This window comes from Dasypus novemcinctus, chromosome 12, assembly GCF_030445035.2.
Source record: "Dasypus novemcinctus isolate mDasNov1 chromosome 12, mDasNov1.1.hap2, whole genome shotgun sequence".
NCBI lineage: Eukaryota > Metazoa > Chordata > Mammalia > Cingulata > Dasypodidae > Dasypus > Dasypus novemcinctus.
The window spans coordinates 111,914,618-111,929,645 of record NC_080684.1 but is presented as its reverse complement, the minus strand read 5'-3'; the positions used below and the strand labels follow the sequence as shown (position 1 = coordinate 111,929,645).

At 41.2% G+C, this 15,028-nt stretch overlaps 1 protein-coding gene across 15 annotated transcripts in view; it reads right to left on the bottom strand.

The window, feature by feature from the left end:
- PPP6R2 (protein phosphatase 6 regulatory subunit 2) overlaps positions 1-15,028 on the bottom strand; it is a 139,944-nt gene that overhangs the window by 98,097 nt on the left and 26,819 nt on the right. Inside the window, exon 1 of one of the 15 annotated variants that reach the window (XM_058309042.2) lies at positions 1,712-1,730. The exons of the other annotated variants lie outside the window; for them this stretch is intronic. The gene's annotated coding sequence lies outside the window, so the exon portion shown is untranslated. Of the gene's footprint in view, positions 1-1,711; positions 1,731-15,028 lie in introns of those variants that run through there. 15 annotated transcript variants of the gene reach the window in all.

Sequence of the window (15,028 nt, the reverse complement as noted above, 5' to 3'; positions counted from 1 at the left end):
GAGGAACTCTAAGAGTACTCAACCACCTGCACCCTCTCCCCAAAAATAACCCTCAGACCTAGATGGTCTACAGGTGATCCTTCCAGTTATACACAGAATTACCATATGACATGATAATTCCACTCCTAGATATATACCGCAGAGAACTGGAAGCAGGGACTCAATATTAGCACATCAATGTTCATCACAGCATTATTCAAAGTAGCCACAAGGTGGAATCAACCCAAGTGCCCATTAACCAATGAATATATAAACAAAACATTGTATACCCTTTACAACAGACTATCATTCAGCCGTAAAAAAGGAGTGATGGTCTGGTACCTGCTACAACATGTACCATCTCTTTTATAAAAACAGCAGAGTAGAAACAGAAGATGTCCAAAGCAGCTGCTTGGGGTTCTGCAGACCAGAAGAACGTATGCATCATCCAGGAGGGAGGAGGATAGAGAGACAAAGAAACCGAAGCTAAAACCATTAGCCAATCACCAAAGCAATAGAAAATGAATCCTACCTGTGCTAGTCAGCCAAAGGGGTGTTAACACAAAATACCAAAAATCGGTTGGTTTATATAAAGGGTATTTATTTGGGGTAGGCACTTACAAATACCAGGTCATAAAGCATAAGTTACTTCCCTCACCAAAGTCTATTTCCACATGTTGGGGCAAGATGGCTGCCGACATCTGCGAGGGTTCAGGCTTCCTGGGTTCCTCTGGGCTCAGCTCCGCTGTTTTCTCCACAAGGTCAGCTGTAGACTATGAGGCTCTCTAGGCTTTGCCTCTCTCCACAAGGTCAGCCGTAGACTATTGGGCAAACAGCTCTGTCTCTCTCTCCCTGGGGCTCCAGCTTCAGCATCAAACTCCAACATCAAAAGCCCTCAACTCTGTCCTTTACCATGCCTTTTATCTGTTTGTCCCCACCCACCAAAGGGTGGGGATTCAATGCCTTTACTGGCACAAGGGGTTTGTTACATGATTACTTAATCAAGGAAACCTATGAATCCAATATAATCTAATATGCCCAGAGGAAAAGATCAGTTTACAAACATAATCCAATATTTCTTTTTGGAATTCATCAATAATATCAAACTGCTACACCACCCACCCACCCCCTGAGGCAAAGAGCGTTAGCATACCCCTGGCTGCAGACTAAGAGAGGAGCAGTGGTTTCACCCCAGGGAAGAGAGAAGGTGCAGCGGAGGGCCGAGCATGGCTTCTGACCAGAGAATTTGAACAGCAGGACCCAACTCTGAATAGCGGCTCTATCCAGCCCAGAAACAACAGCAGGAGGAGGGTGGAGGAGACATCTCCATGGAAAGCTTCACCAAAGGGCACTGTCTGCTGGCTAGCTAGGAACGTGAAGGGGGGAAAAAAGGCTTTTGGGCATTTCTCCTGTCCCTATCCATAGCATCCTTTTGGATCTGGTCTGCACAGTATTATGGGGTTTCTAGCCCCATTTTGAGAACATAAACATGGATAACTTTAAAGATATAGAATAAGTTGAACTAAGAATCAGAAAAGAAGCATAAAACAAAACTAACAAACAATAAAAGCCTAGGCAAGAAAGAGAAATTGACCATCAGAGTAAACTCGCTGTATTAGCCAAAGGGGTGCTGGTGCAAAATACCAAAAATCAGTTGGTTTTTATAAAGGGTATTTATTTTGGGTAGGAGCTTACAGATACCAGGCCATAAAGCATAAGTTACTTCCCTCACCAAACTCTTTTGCCACATGTTGGAGCAAGATGGCTGCCGACATCTGCCAGGGTTCAGACTTCCTGTGTTCTTCCCTTCCCAGGACTTGTTTCTCTCTTAGCTCAGGGTTCCCCTCTTCCTAGAGCTTGCTTCTCTTTCCTCTGTGTGCTTACTTCCCGGGGCTCCAGGTCAAGACTCCAGCATCAAAACTCCAACATCAAAGCTCCAACTCTGTCTTCTGCCATGTCTTTTATCTGTGAGTCCCCACAGGTAAACAAAAACTACAAGAGGGTGTTGACAAGAGACCGACCGTACAAGAAATACTAAAGGGAGTTCTGCAGGCTAAAAGGAAAAGACAGGAGAGAGAGGCTTGGAGGAGAATGTAAAAGTGAAGATTATCACTAAGGGTAAATAAAAAAGTAAAAAGAGAGACAAAATTAAGATATGACATATAAAAGTTAAAGTATAAAATGGTTAAAGCAAGTACTGCCTTTACAGTGATAACACTGAATGTTATTAGACACCCCAATCAAAAGAAGCAGATGGGCAGAACAGATTTTAAAAAAAAAAGATCCATTGCCATGCTGTCTACAAGAGACTAACCTTAGATCCAAGGACACAAACAGGTTGTAAGTGAAAAGCCAGAAAAAGATATAGCACAAAAAAGAGCTGGGGTAGCTATATTAATATCAGACTAAATAAACTTTAAATGCAAAAATGTTGTAAGAGACATAGGACATTACATATATTTTTGTATTAATTTTTAACTTTACTCTGCACATTTAATCATTGAAAATATAAACAATTAAAAAATAAAAGAAAGCACAGTTGAATAGAAGTGTCCATTTCTCAAATGTACTGGATACATATAAAAAATGTTTGTTGATCATACAGTATGTTTCATAATACATTTCATTCATAGCAACACAATCATACACTACTTATCCTTTTGTGTCTGCTTGCTTTGCTCAAGATAATGTCTTCCAGGTTCATCCATGATTTCATATGCTTTATGACTTCATTTCTTCTTACAGTTGCATAATACTCCATTATGTTAATATACCACAATTTCTTTATCCATTCATCCTTGATGGACACCTGGATTGATTCCAACTTTTTGCAATTGTGAATAATGCCGCTACAGACATCAGAACAGACATCATTAGATAGAACAACTACAAAGAAGAGCAACAAGAGCACAGAGAATATGACAATATGATAAACAAGTTAGACCTAACAGACATATACAGAATGCTACATCCAAACTCAGCGGGTTATACATTCTTCTCAAGTGCCCATGGATCTTTCCCCAAGATAGACCACATTTTAGATCACAAGGCAGCTCTCAATAAATACAAAAAGATTGAAATTATACAAAGCACCTTCTCAGATCATAATGGAATGAAACTGGAAATCAATAATAGACAGGAAAAAAAGTAAATTCACGAATGTGTGGAGGCTGAACAACACACTCCTAAATAATCAGGGGATCAGAGAAGAAACTGCAAGTGAAATCAGTAAACATATTGAGACAAATGAAAACGAGAACACAACTTATCAAAACTTATGGGATACAGGGAAGGTAGTCTTGAGAGGAAAATTTATAGGCCTAAATGCCTATATTAAAAAAGAAGAAAGACAGGGCGGCAGACTTGGCCCAGTGGTTAGGGCGTCCGTCTACCACATGGGAGGTCCACGGTTCAAACCCCGGGCCTCCTTGACCCGTGTGGAGCTGGCCCACGCGCAGTGCTGATGCGTGCAAGGAGTGCTGTGCCACGCAGGGGTGTCCCCTGCGTAGGAGAGCCCCACGTACAAGGAGTGTGCCCCATAAGGAAAGCTGCCCAGTGCAAAAGAAAGTGCAGCCTGCTCAGGAATGGCACTGTACACACGGAGAGCTGACACAACAAGATGACGCAACCAAAAGAAACACAGATTCCTGTGCCACTGACAACAACAGAAGTGGACAAAGAAGACGCAGCAAATAGACACAGAGAACAGACAACTGGGGTGGGGGTGGGGGGAAGGGGAGAGAAATAAATAAATAAATCTTTTTTTTTTAATTATAAAAAAAATTTTAATTTAAAAAAAAAGAAGAAAGAGCTATCCTCAAAGATTTAACTAAACAACTAGAGAAACTAGAAAAAAACAGCAAATCAATCCCAAAGCAGCAGAAGAATTAAGAAAGATTAGAGCAGAAATAAATCAAATTGAGAACAAAAAATAAAATAAAACAGAGAAAATCAACAAAATCAAAAGCTGGTTCTTTGAGAAGATCAATAAAATTGACAAACCCCTAGCTAGATTAGCAAAGAAAAAAGAGAGAAGATGCAAACAAATACAATCAGAAATGAAAGGGGGAAGTTACAACTGACCCCACAGAAATGAAAAGAATCTTAAAAGGATATTATGAGAAATGGTATATCAGCAAACTAGACAACCTAGAGGAAATGGACAAATTCCTAGAAAAGCAAAACCAACCTACACTGACACTACAAGAAATACAAGAACCAATCAAAATTAAGGAGATTGAATCTGTCATCAAAAATCTCCCAGCAGGAAAGCGGATTTGGCTCATTGGATAGAGTGTTTGCCTACCACATGGGAGGTCCAGGGTTCAAACCCAGGGCCTCCTGACCCGTGTGATGAGCTGGCCCACATACACTGCTGATGCGTGCAAGGAGTGCCCTGCCATGCAGGGGTGTCCCCATGTAGGGGAGCCCCACGCACAAGGAGTGTGCCCCATAAGGAGAGCCACCCAGCATGAAAAAAGTGCAGCCTGCCCAGGAATGGTGCTGCACACACGGAGAGCTGATGCAGCAAGATGACACAACAAAAAGAGACACAGATTCCCAGTGTCACTGAAAAGAATACAAGTGGACACAGAAGAACACACAGCGAACGGACAGAGAGAGCAGACAAGGGAGGGGGGAGGGGGGGAGGGGTCGGGGGGAAGGCGGGGAAAGGGAGAGGAGAAAAAATCTCCCAGCAAAAAAAAGTCCAGGTCCAGATGGCTTCACAGGTGAATTCTACCAAGCATTTCAAAAAGAATTAACACCAATCCTGTTTAAACTCTTCCAAACAATGAAAGAGGAGTGTAGGGGTAGCTAGAACCCAATAGTTATGAAGCCTAAGCATCCTGGATACTTCTTTGCTATATCCAGGATACAGTGACAGAGCATAAGTGCACTCTGCTTCCAACGGATGAACTTGATCCATCTGACCCATGCACCAGCTAATCAGTATATGTAACATGATAGGTATGCCACTGTAAGAGCCAATTACATATTCTGATAGTGTAACATAAAAGCGGCTCCCATGTAAACAGAGGAATGGAGAGAACCAAGGAAGCTTAAAGGAACAGGAGCACACAGAGAGAGAGAGACAGAGAGCAGAGGAAGGTGGAAAAAAGCATGGAATAAACTCAGTATGCATAAACTCCCCATGGCTCCACGTGCCTTCTTCTTTGCTAACAGTCCTGACTTCCCCACTCTGGCAGAGAATCTCAGACCCAACATAGGAGGGAAAATTACCAACACATTTTATGAAGTCAACATCACCCTAATAGCAAAACCAGATAAAGATACTACAAGAAAAGAAAATTAGAGACCAATCTCTCTAATGAACCTAGATGCCAAAATTCTCAACAAAATACTTACAGATTGAACCCAACAGTATACCAAAAGACTTATATGTCACAACCAAGTGGGATTTATTCCTGGTATGCAACATAAGAAAATCAACATAAGAAAATCAAACAACATAATACATCACATTAACTAACTAAAGGAAAAAAAAACTACATGATCATCTCAATCAATGAAGAAAAGGCATTTGACAAAATCCGGCATCCTTTTTTGATAAAAATATTTCAAAGACAGGAAGAGAAGGAAAATTCATCAATCTGATAAAAGGCATATATGAAAAACCCACAGCCAACATCATACTCAATGGGTAAAAGTTGAAAGCTTTCCCTCTGAGATTGGGAACAAGACAAGGATGCCCCCAGTCACCACTGTTATTCAGTATTGTATTACAAGTTCTGGCTAGGGCAATTACACAAGAAAAAAAAAATTAAAGGCACCCAAACAGGAAAAAAGGAAGTAAAACTCTCACTGTTTACAGATGACATGATCCTATACTTAAAAAATTCTTTGAGTATCCACAACAAAGCTACTTGAGCTAATGAAAGAGTTTAACAAAGTGGCAGGATACAAAATCAACATGCAAAAATCAGTAATGTTTTTGTATACTAGTACTGAACAATCTGAGGAGGAAATAAGAGGGAAAATTCCATTTAAAATAGACAAGAAGACTCAAATACCTAGGAATAAATTTAACCAAAGTAGTACAGGACCTATATGCAGAAAACTACAAAACAATGTTAAAAGAAATTAATGAGGACCTAAACAAATGGAAAGACATTCTGTGCTCATGGCTTGGAAAAATAAATATCGTGAAGATGTTAATCTTACCCAAACTGATTTATGGATTCAATGCAATGCCAATCAAAATTCCAACAGCCTACTTTACAGACTTAGAAGAGGTAATTACTAAATTCATTTGGAAGGGAAAGTGCACCCAAATAGTCAAAAGCATTCTAAAAAATGAAGAGCGATGTGGAAGGAATTTCACTGCCTGACCTTGAAACATATTACAAAGCTACAGTGGTCAAAAGAGCAGGGTACTGGCATAAAGATAGACACATTGATTAGTGGAATAGAACTGAGAATCCAGAAATAAACCCTCACCTATATGATCAATTTGTTTTTTACAAACCTACCAAGCCTATATTAGTGGAACAAAACAGTCCTTCAACAAATGGGGCTAGGAAAACTGGGTATCTATAACCAAAAGAATGAAAGGGGACACTATCTCACTCCCTATACAAGAATCAACTCAAAATGGATCAGAGACCTAAATATAAAAGACAGAACCATAAAACTACTAGAAGAAAATGTAGGGAAACATCTTCAAGACCTTGTAGTAGGTGGTGGTTTCTTGGATGTTTAAAGCATGTCCAATAAAAGGAAAAATAGATAAATGGGATTGCCTCAAAATTAAACACTTTTGCACCTCCCAGGACTTTGTCAAAAGGGTGAAAAGGCAGCCTACTCAATCGGAGAAACCATCTGGAAATCACATGTCAGATAAGGGTTTAATATCCAGGATATATAAAGAGATGCTGGGAAGTGGATTTGGCTCAACAGATAGAGTGTCCACCTACCACATGGGAGGTCCAGGGTTCAAGCCCAGGGCCTCCTGACTCTTGTGGTGAGCTGGCCCACGCACAGTGCTGATACGTGCAAGGAGTGCCGTGCCACACAGGGGTGTCCTTGCATAGGGGAGTTTCACGTGCAAGGAGTGCACGCCGTAAGGAGAACCACCCTATACAAAGAAAGCACAGCCTGCCCAGGTGTGGCAATGTACACATGAAGAGCTGAAGCAGCAAGATGATGCAACAAAAAGAGACACAGATTCCCCGTGCTGCTGACAAGAATGCAAGCAGACACAGAAGAACACACAGCAAATGGACACAGAGAGCAGACAACTGGGGGTGCAGGGCGGGGAAGGGGAGAGAAATAAATAAATTTTTAAAAGAGATGTTACACTTCAACAATAAAAAGACAAAGACCCAATTTAAAAATGGGTGAAAGACTTAAAAAGACGTTTGTCCAAAGAAGAAATACAAATGGCAAAAAAAACACATGAAGACATGCTCATCATCACTAATGATTAGGGCAATGCACATCAAAACTACAATAAGGTATCATTTCACACCTATCAGAATGGCCACTATTAAAAAGACAGAGAGCTACAAGTGGTGGAGAGGACGTGGAAAGATAGGAACACTTTTTCACTGTTGGTGGGAATGCAGAATGGTACAGCCATTGTGGAGGACTGTTTGGCTGTTCCTAAAGAAGTTGAATATAGATTTTCCATGTGATCCTGTGATACCACTACTGGGTATATACCCAGGAGAACTGACAGCAGAGACACAAACAGACATCTGCACACTGATGTTCACAGCATGATTAATCATGACTGCCAAAAGCTGGAAACAACCCAGGTGTCCATCAAAGGATGAATGGATAAACAAACTGTGGTGTATTCGCACAATGGAATAGTATGCAGCTGTAAGAAGAAATGAAGTTGTGAAGCATATGACAACATGGATGAATCTGGAGGACATTATGTTGAGTGAAGCAAGCCAAACACAAAAAGACAAATACTGTATGACTGCATTACTATGAAACATATATTGTGTAACATGTTGTATGATTCAAAAAAAATTTGTATGTATTGGCGGCAGACTTGGCCCAGTGGATAGGGCATCTGTCTACCACATGGGAGGTCCATGGTTCAAACCCCGGGCCTCCTTGACCTGTGTGGAGCTGGCCCATGCTCAGTGCTGATGCGCACAAGGAGTGCCCTGCCACACAGGGGTGTCCCCCGCATAGGGGAAGCCCATGCACAAGGAGTGCGCCCCATAAGGAGAGACGCCCAGCGCAAAAGAAAGTGCAGCCTGCCCAGGAATGGTGCCGCACACATGGAGAGCTGACACAAGATGACGCAATGAAAAGAAACACAGATTCCTGTGCCGTTGACAACAACAGAAGTGGACAAAGACGGAGCAAAATAGACACAGAGAACAGACAACCGGGGCGGGGGGAAGGGAGAGAAATAAATAAATCTTTTTAAAAAATTTGTATGCATACAATACACTTAAGAAACACATGCTTTTATTCAACTGTTTTCTCTTTCTTTTTTAATTATCATTTACATTTTCAGTTATTGAATGTACAGAATAAAGCTTAAATGTGTAGGGATTTTTTCCTATCTTAGGATGAAAATAACTTCTTCAGGAGAGGTTTTATATTTGCTCCTGCAGAGTGCCTGAGGGTATTATCAATCCAGAAACACAAACTAAATTCATGCTTGACTTCTTTGAACCACTTGGGCAATGCAGACCTGGGCTACAAATCCTCACAAAGACCAATCAGTAGCTGCAATTCTCAGGGACAGAATTCTTCCTCCTTTCTTTTTTTCCCCTCTTGCATTTAGCAAAGAGAAAACGAGGTGGGGACAGGGAATGGAGTTGGGCACGTCTGATTCTGCTTCACCTTATCCTGAGGTGCAGCCCTTCAGCATCCCCATACACAGGGAGACTTTCTTTCATGGTCCCTACCTTGAGTGGGCTGTCAACCCTTTTTTTTTTTTTGGTGAGGTACCATGGCCAGGGATTGAACCCAGAACCTCAAATGTGGGTAATTGGCATTTAACCTCTGAGCCACACTGGCTCCCCTGAGTTGGTTTTTTCATTTGTTTGCTTGTTGTCTGTGTTTTTGTTTTTAGGAGGCACCAGAGATCAAACTCGGGACCTCCCATTTGGGAAGCAGGTGCTCAACTGCTTAAAACACATCTGCTTTCCTGTCAAACTTAACTACTGTTCTTCTAACCCAATAAGGCCTCAAATTCAAAGCCCCAGTTTGTCCAGATCAGCAAATGCCCTCACAGGAAAAAGCAGAGTCCATCCTATAATGCTCAAATTATCTTTCTGGACTCCTTTTCATTAGAGTTTGATTTAGTAGTTCCTTTCTAAGTTGTCAGTTGTTTGATGTGTGTGTGTCTGTGTGTGTGTGTGTTTTCTCCAACAATTTTATTGATTTTCCATGGGATCCAAATAAACTAGCCCAACATTATCAGTAACAAAGACCCTGCTGTTTTTCTTGCAGAATAGTTTTCCTTTTTTTTTTTGAGAATAGTTTTCCTTGATACCCAATTCTAGTTTGAAGTTTATTTTCTCTCTGTGCTTTGAGGAATTATTCTGCTCTCTGCTGACTTCTACTCATGCTGATGAGATATCTTTTGTCACCATAATTGATGTTCCTTTGTAAGGAATCTATCTTTTATCTTTGGCTTAAGATCTTTTTGTCTTTAGTGCTATGCAATTTCAATGTATGGGTATGGGTTTCTTTTTATTCATACCACTGGATACCTATTGTGCTTCCTAAATCTATGGAATTATGTCTTTTATCAGTGTCTGAAAAGTTCAAAGCTAGTAATATTGTCAAAAATGCCTTTCTTCCATTTTTCCCATTTTTTTCCATCTGGGTTTCCAACTACACATTTACTAGATCTTTTTATTCTATCTTCCATTTTCTCTCAATCTCATTTTTCATCTTCTGTCTTGCAGTGCTGCACTCAAGATAATTTCTTCAGAAATATGTTCCAGTTCACTAATTCTCCCTTCAATTGAGTTTAATGTTTAATCCACACATTGTTTTGAATTTCAACAGTTTGTTCATTTCTGAGAATTCTATTTTGATACTTTCCTATTTGTTACTAATTTTTATTCTATCTTGTGTCTCTTTAAACATTTTACATATAATTATTACATATATTGCATCTAGTCATTCAATATCTGCACCTCAAACCAGACATAGGAAAATCAAAAACAATCAAAAGTCAACCGACCATATGCTTACCTTAAAAAACAAAGTTTTGGCTGTCGCCCAGCTTTGAACTTCCATCTCTGTATTGTGGTTGCAAAAATTATATAATAAAGTAAAAGCAAATGGAAAAGGAAAATTATTTTACCTTCAGTGGAAACTTATTTAAATCTTGTATTTAGGAAGTGGACTTGGCCCAATGGATAGGGCATCCGCCTACCACATGGGAGGTCCGTGGTTCAAACCCCGGGCCTCCTTGACCCGTGTGTTGAACTGGCCTACGCACAGTACAGTGCCACGCGGGGTATCCCATGCAGAGGAGCTCCACACGCAAGAAGTGCACCCCATAAGGAGAGCTGCCCAGCACGAAAGAAAGTGCAGCCTACCCAAGAATGGCACCGCACACACGGAGAGCTGACACAACAAGATGACGCAACAAAAGAAACACAGATTCCCAGTGCCGCTGATAAGGATAGAAGCAGTCACAGCAAGTGGACACAGAGCAGACAACTGTGGGGGGGAAGGGGAGATAAATAAATAAAATTTAATTTGATTTAAAAATCTTTTAAAAAATGAATAAATCAATCTTGTATTTAGGCAAAACATAAAAACATTTTGGGGGTTTTCTCAAGAGTATATGCAACTTCAAGAAAAACTTTTTTCAATCAGTGGAAGGCTTCTATATCATCTCTTTGCCTGAAAAAGAAGAAACAAACTTATTTTAAGTTCTGCCTCTGTAAATTTAACTTACCAAAAGGGCAGGCAAAGGAAAAGCAAAACATCAATGAATAAAGAAACTTTAATAATTCTACTGAAATCAGTATTTTTACTTAAGATTCAAATTATCAGAAAAGTTCATGATTTATAAACTAAAACTTCCCTGTCTTTGCTCTTCTAGAGAGATTAGTGCTGATCATAATCACCCATTCCATGTCTGGTTAACTGGTTCAGTGACTGGAATGTCACACTAAAAAATCCACAGATAGGAGGAAGATTTTTTATGGAGATGTCTATAGTGTCACAACTACAAACTACCACCATGTAGAAAAGCATATCCTTGGTCACAAGAATGACTAGCAAGCCTGCTGATGATCCATCACAACATATATTTAAAAAGCCCTCAAAAGTGCTCCAATTGTGTTTTCTAAGTACCATTTCCAAATAATGTGTCCAAAATTCCTTGGAGAAATGATCAACTCCGAGGTCTGGGGCAGAGACATGGACACATGGAGGCTGGGACATATTGTTGTGCTAGGAGCTAAGAATACCAAAAAACAGTGATGGGGTCCCATCTAAAAGCTAAAAAGCCAACCTAAGAGGCTCCTACTGGCCAAAAATGAGACAATTTCAGCATCCAAAAGAATGACTCGCAACAGTCTAAATCAAGGGTTAGCAAACTACTTCTTGTGGGCCAAATCCAGCCATGACCAAATGTTTACATATTGTATTTGACTGCATTTGCACTGTCCATGGCAGAAATGAGTAGTTTCCTCAAAACTAAAAATATATACTATGTGACCATTTACAGAAAAAGTATACCAACTCTTGGTCTTAAAACATATCAAGGGGGAAATGGATGTGACTAAACCAATTGGGCTCCATCTACCACACAGGAGGCCCAGGGCCTCCTGGTGAAAGCACGCTGACCAACATGGCAAGCTGGCCCATGCGGAGTGCAGGCCCATGTGGGAATGTGGTCCCACGACGGAGTGCCATCCTGCGTGGGAATGCCATCCTGTGCGGGAAAGCCACCCCATACAGGAATGCCAGCTGACGCAGAGACCTGGTGCAGCAAGATGACACAATAAGAGACACAGAGGAGAGAAAATAAGAAGACATAGCAGAACAGGGCCCTGAGGTGGCACAAGAGAGGAATCACCTCTCTCCCACTCCAGAAGGTCCCAAGATAGGTTCCCAGAGCCACCTAATGAGAATACAAGCAGACACAGAAGAACACGTGGCAAATGGACACTGAGAGCAGACAACAGGGGGAACGGGGGTGGGGAGAAATAAAATAAAAAATGAATATTAGAGAAAAAAACATATCAAGGGAAACATGTGACTCAAGTGATTGGGTTCCCATCTACCACATGGGAGGTCCAGGGCTCGATTCCTGGGGCCTCCTGGTAAAGGCAAGCTGGCCCACATGGCAAGCTGGCCTAAGTGGAGTGCTGGCCTACGCAGGAGTGCTGGCCCATGCAGCAAGCTGGTTTGAGTGGAGAGCTGCCGCAGCAAGATGATGCAACGAGGAGAGACAATATGAGACACAGCAGACCAGGGAGCTGAGGTGGCGCAAGAAATTGAGCGCCTCTCTCCTACTCTGGAAGGTCCCAGGATTGGTTCCCAGTACCACCTAAAGAGAAGATAAGAAGAACGCACAGCGAATTGACACAGAGAGCAGACAACAAGGTGGGGGAAGAAATAAATTTTTAAAAAATCATATCAAATATGTAAAAATCCACAAGAATATAATAACAGGAAAAAAAAAAAACAAACCTCATTGGTCATCAGCGGAGGCTTCTAGGGAACCAAGTCATTACTCCAAAAATCAAAGGGAGGGAAACAGATGTAGCTCAAGTGAATCAGTTCCTGCCTACTACATGTGAGGTCCTGGGTTCAGTTTCTGGGTTCAGTTCCCAGGGCCTCCTGAAGAAGGCAAGCTGGCATGACGGGCAGGTGCAGCAAGCTAACACAACAAGATGACACAACAAAAGAGACACAATGAGGAAAGACAATGAGAGACACAACAAACTAGGGAGCTGAGGCGGCTCAAGCATTTGAGAGCTTCTCTCCCACATGGGAGGTCCCAGGTTCAGTTCCCGGTGCCTCCTAAAGAGAAGATGAACAGACAGCAAGCACAGACAAGCGGGAGCAGGGAGTGATAGATAAATAAAATAAATCTTTAAAAAAAAAAGTAAAGGGAAAAAATCAAACTTTATCCTGCTTTTCCTGTAGAACTGTGTATTAAGGCTACCATAGTTGAAAAAGTCTTTATAGAGGAACACCAGGATATAAATATAAACGGAAAGTTAGAAATAGAAAATAATCACTTTACAATGCCTTATAAAATAATGGTAACCGTTATTAGTATAGGAGAAAAACATTCACTAGGTGAAAAATTGATGAGGAAATTTATAATGGAGGTATCAAGCCGACATCTCCTGAACCCACTACTGATCCTACAATTTAGCATCACTAAAAGCAGAACAGCTATATTATGTGCTACATGATATAATACACGAGGAATGACAAAGTACAATCTATGGTCTATTCTTGCCTTTAAAAAAAATGTTCTAAATGTAAACAAGTCTCTAAACCTAACTACCAGTTTATAGGAACCAAAAGTGATAGAACAAGTTATAGGACCAAGGAATTCAACCAGCCAAATCCAGCATTCTTACAGGATAGATGAACTGATTTCTCCAACAAATCAATGACATAAGAAGGGCATGGGATGTCAAGAAATTTTGTCCAAGGCTTGGAAATGTGCAAAAGAGATTACTGGGGTCCTTTGAGTGCAAGGCTGTAGCATTATTGTAGCAAAGTCTCTGTGGGTTATCTGATTATACAGAGATGTGTGTCTTCGACTAGTGTTAAGTAAAATAAAACGGCCACTTGCACTGGTGTTGCTGGAAGGGATCCCTTTCCGAGAAAGGATTTTCCAGAAGACAAAAACAATGGACCTGCAGCGGCTTTCCAAGAATATGGAACATGCCTTACATAATTGCAGACAAGCAACACCTGGTGACAAATCAGTTTTGGTCCAGTAAAGAGTGGTTTTTTTTTTAAAGATTTATGTTTATTTCTCCCCTCCCCCCCAGTTGTCTGCTTTCTGTGTCCATTTGCTGTGTGTTCTTCTATGACTGCGTCTACCTTATCAGTGGCACTGGGAATCTGTGTTTCTTTTTGTTGCCTCATCTTGTGTCAGCTCTCCATGTGTGTGGCGCCATTCTTGGGCAGGCTGCACTTTCTTTTGCACTGGGCACTCCTTGCGCATGGGGCTCCCCTATGCGGGGAACACCCCTGCATGGCACAGCACTCCTTGCGCGCATCAGCACTGCACGTGGGCCAGTTCACCACAGGGGTGAAGGAGGCCTGGGGTTTGAACCGCGGACCTCCCATGTGGTAGGCGGACACCTTATCCATTGGGCCAAGTCCGCTTCCCCCAGTAAAGACTGTTTATCACCATGAATAAGTATATCATACTCATCAATGTATGTCTGCTCACCACTTTGCAAGACCCCCCCGATGTAAAATGGAAATGTCAGCCTATCAGAACATTTCCTCACTTGCTCTAGCTTGCTCCCCTTTCCCACCCCCTTGGCAGAGCTCCTTTCCACTTTCTGAATGGGATACTGCTCGATTCATGATCATCCAATAAAACTGTGAGATCCTAAATTGCATGAAAATTTTTTTTTTAAGATTTGTTATTAACTAGGCTATTTTACAACACTGTAGGGATAGAAGTTAAGCTGTGGAAAACGGAGAGTAATACGAATAGTTCTTGTCTGTAGCAATGCAAATTAATTTTGTAGTTAAAAAACATATTTCTGATGGAAAATTCTCATTTGAACTGGTTTTAACATCTTACTGATGCCTCAATCAATTCATGTGCTGAACAAAATGCTTCACTAGTGTTTATTTTGCATTTGCATAAGAGGCATGATTTTACCTTTTGAAAATTTTACTTAAGCAGTAAGGAGGGATAACTGTTCTAGAATATCATAAATGATAATGTTGTATTTTACTCAATTCTGCAATCCTGGAACTGTGTAGGTTAAGAAATCCCACCCTTTGTGTACCAACCAAGACGGCCTTAGCTTCTCCTTGGGCAGGGGCTCTTCACCTTTCCTGCTCCATGGACCCCTGGGCCAGTCAGGTGGAACCA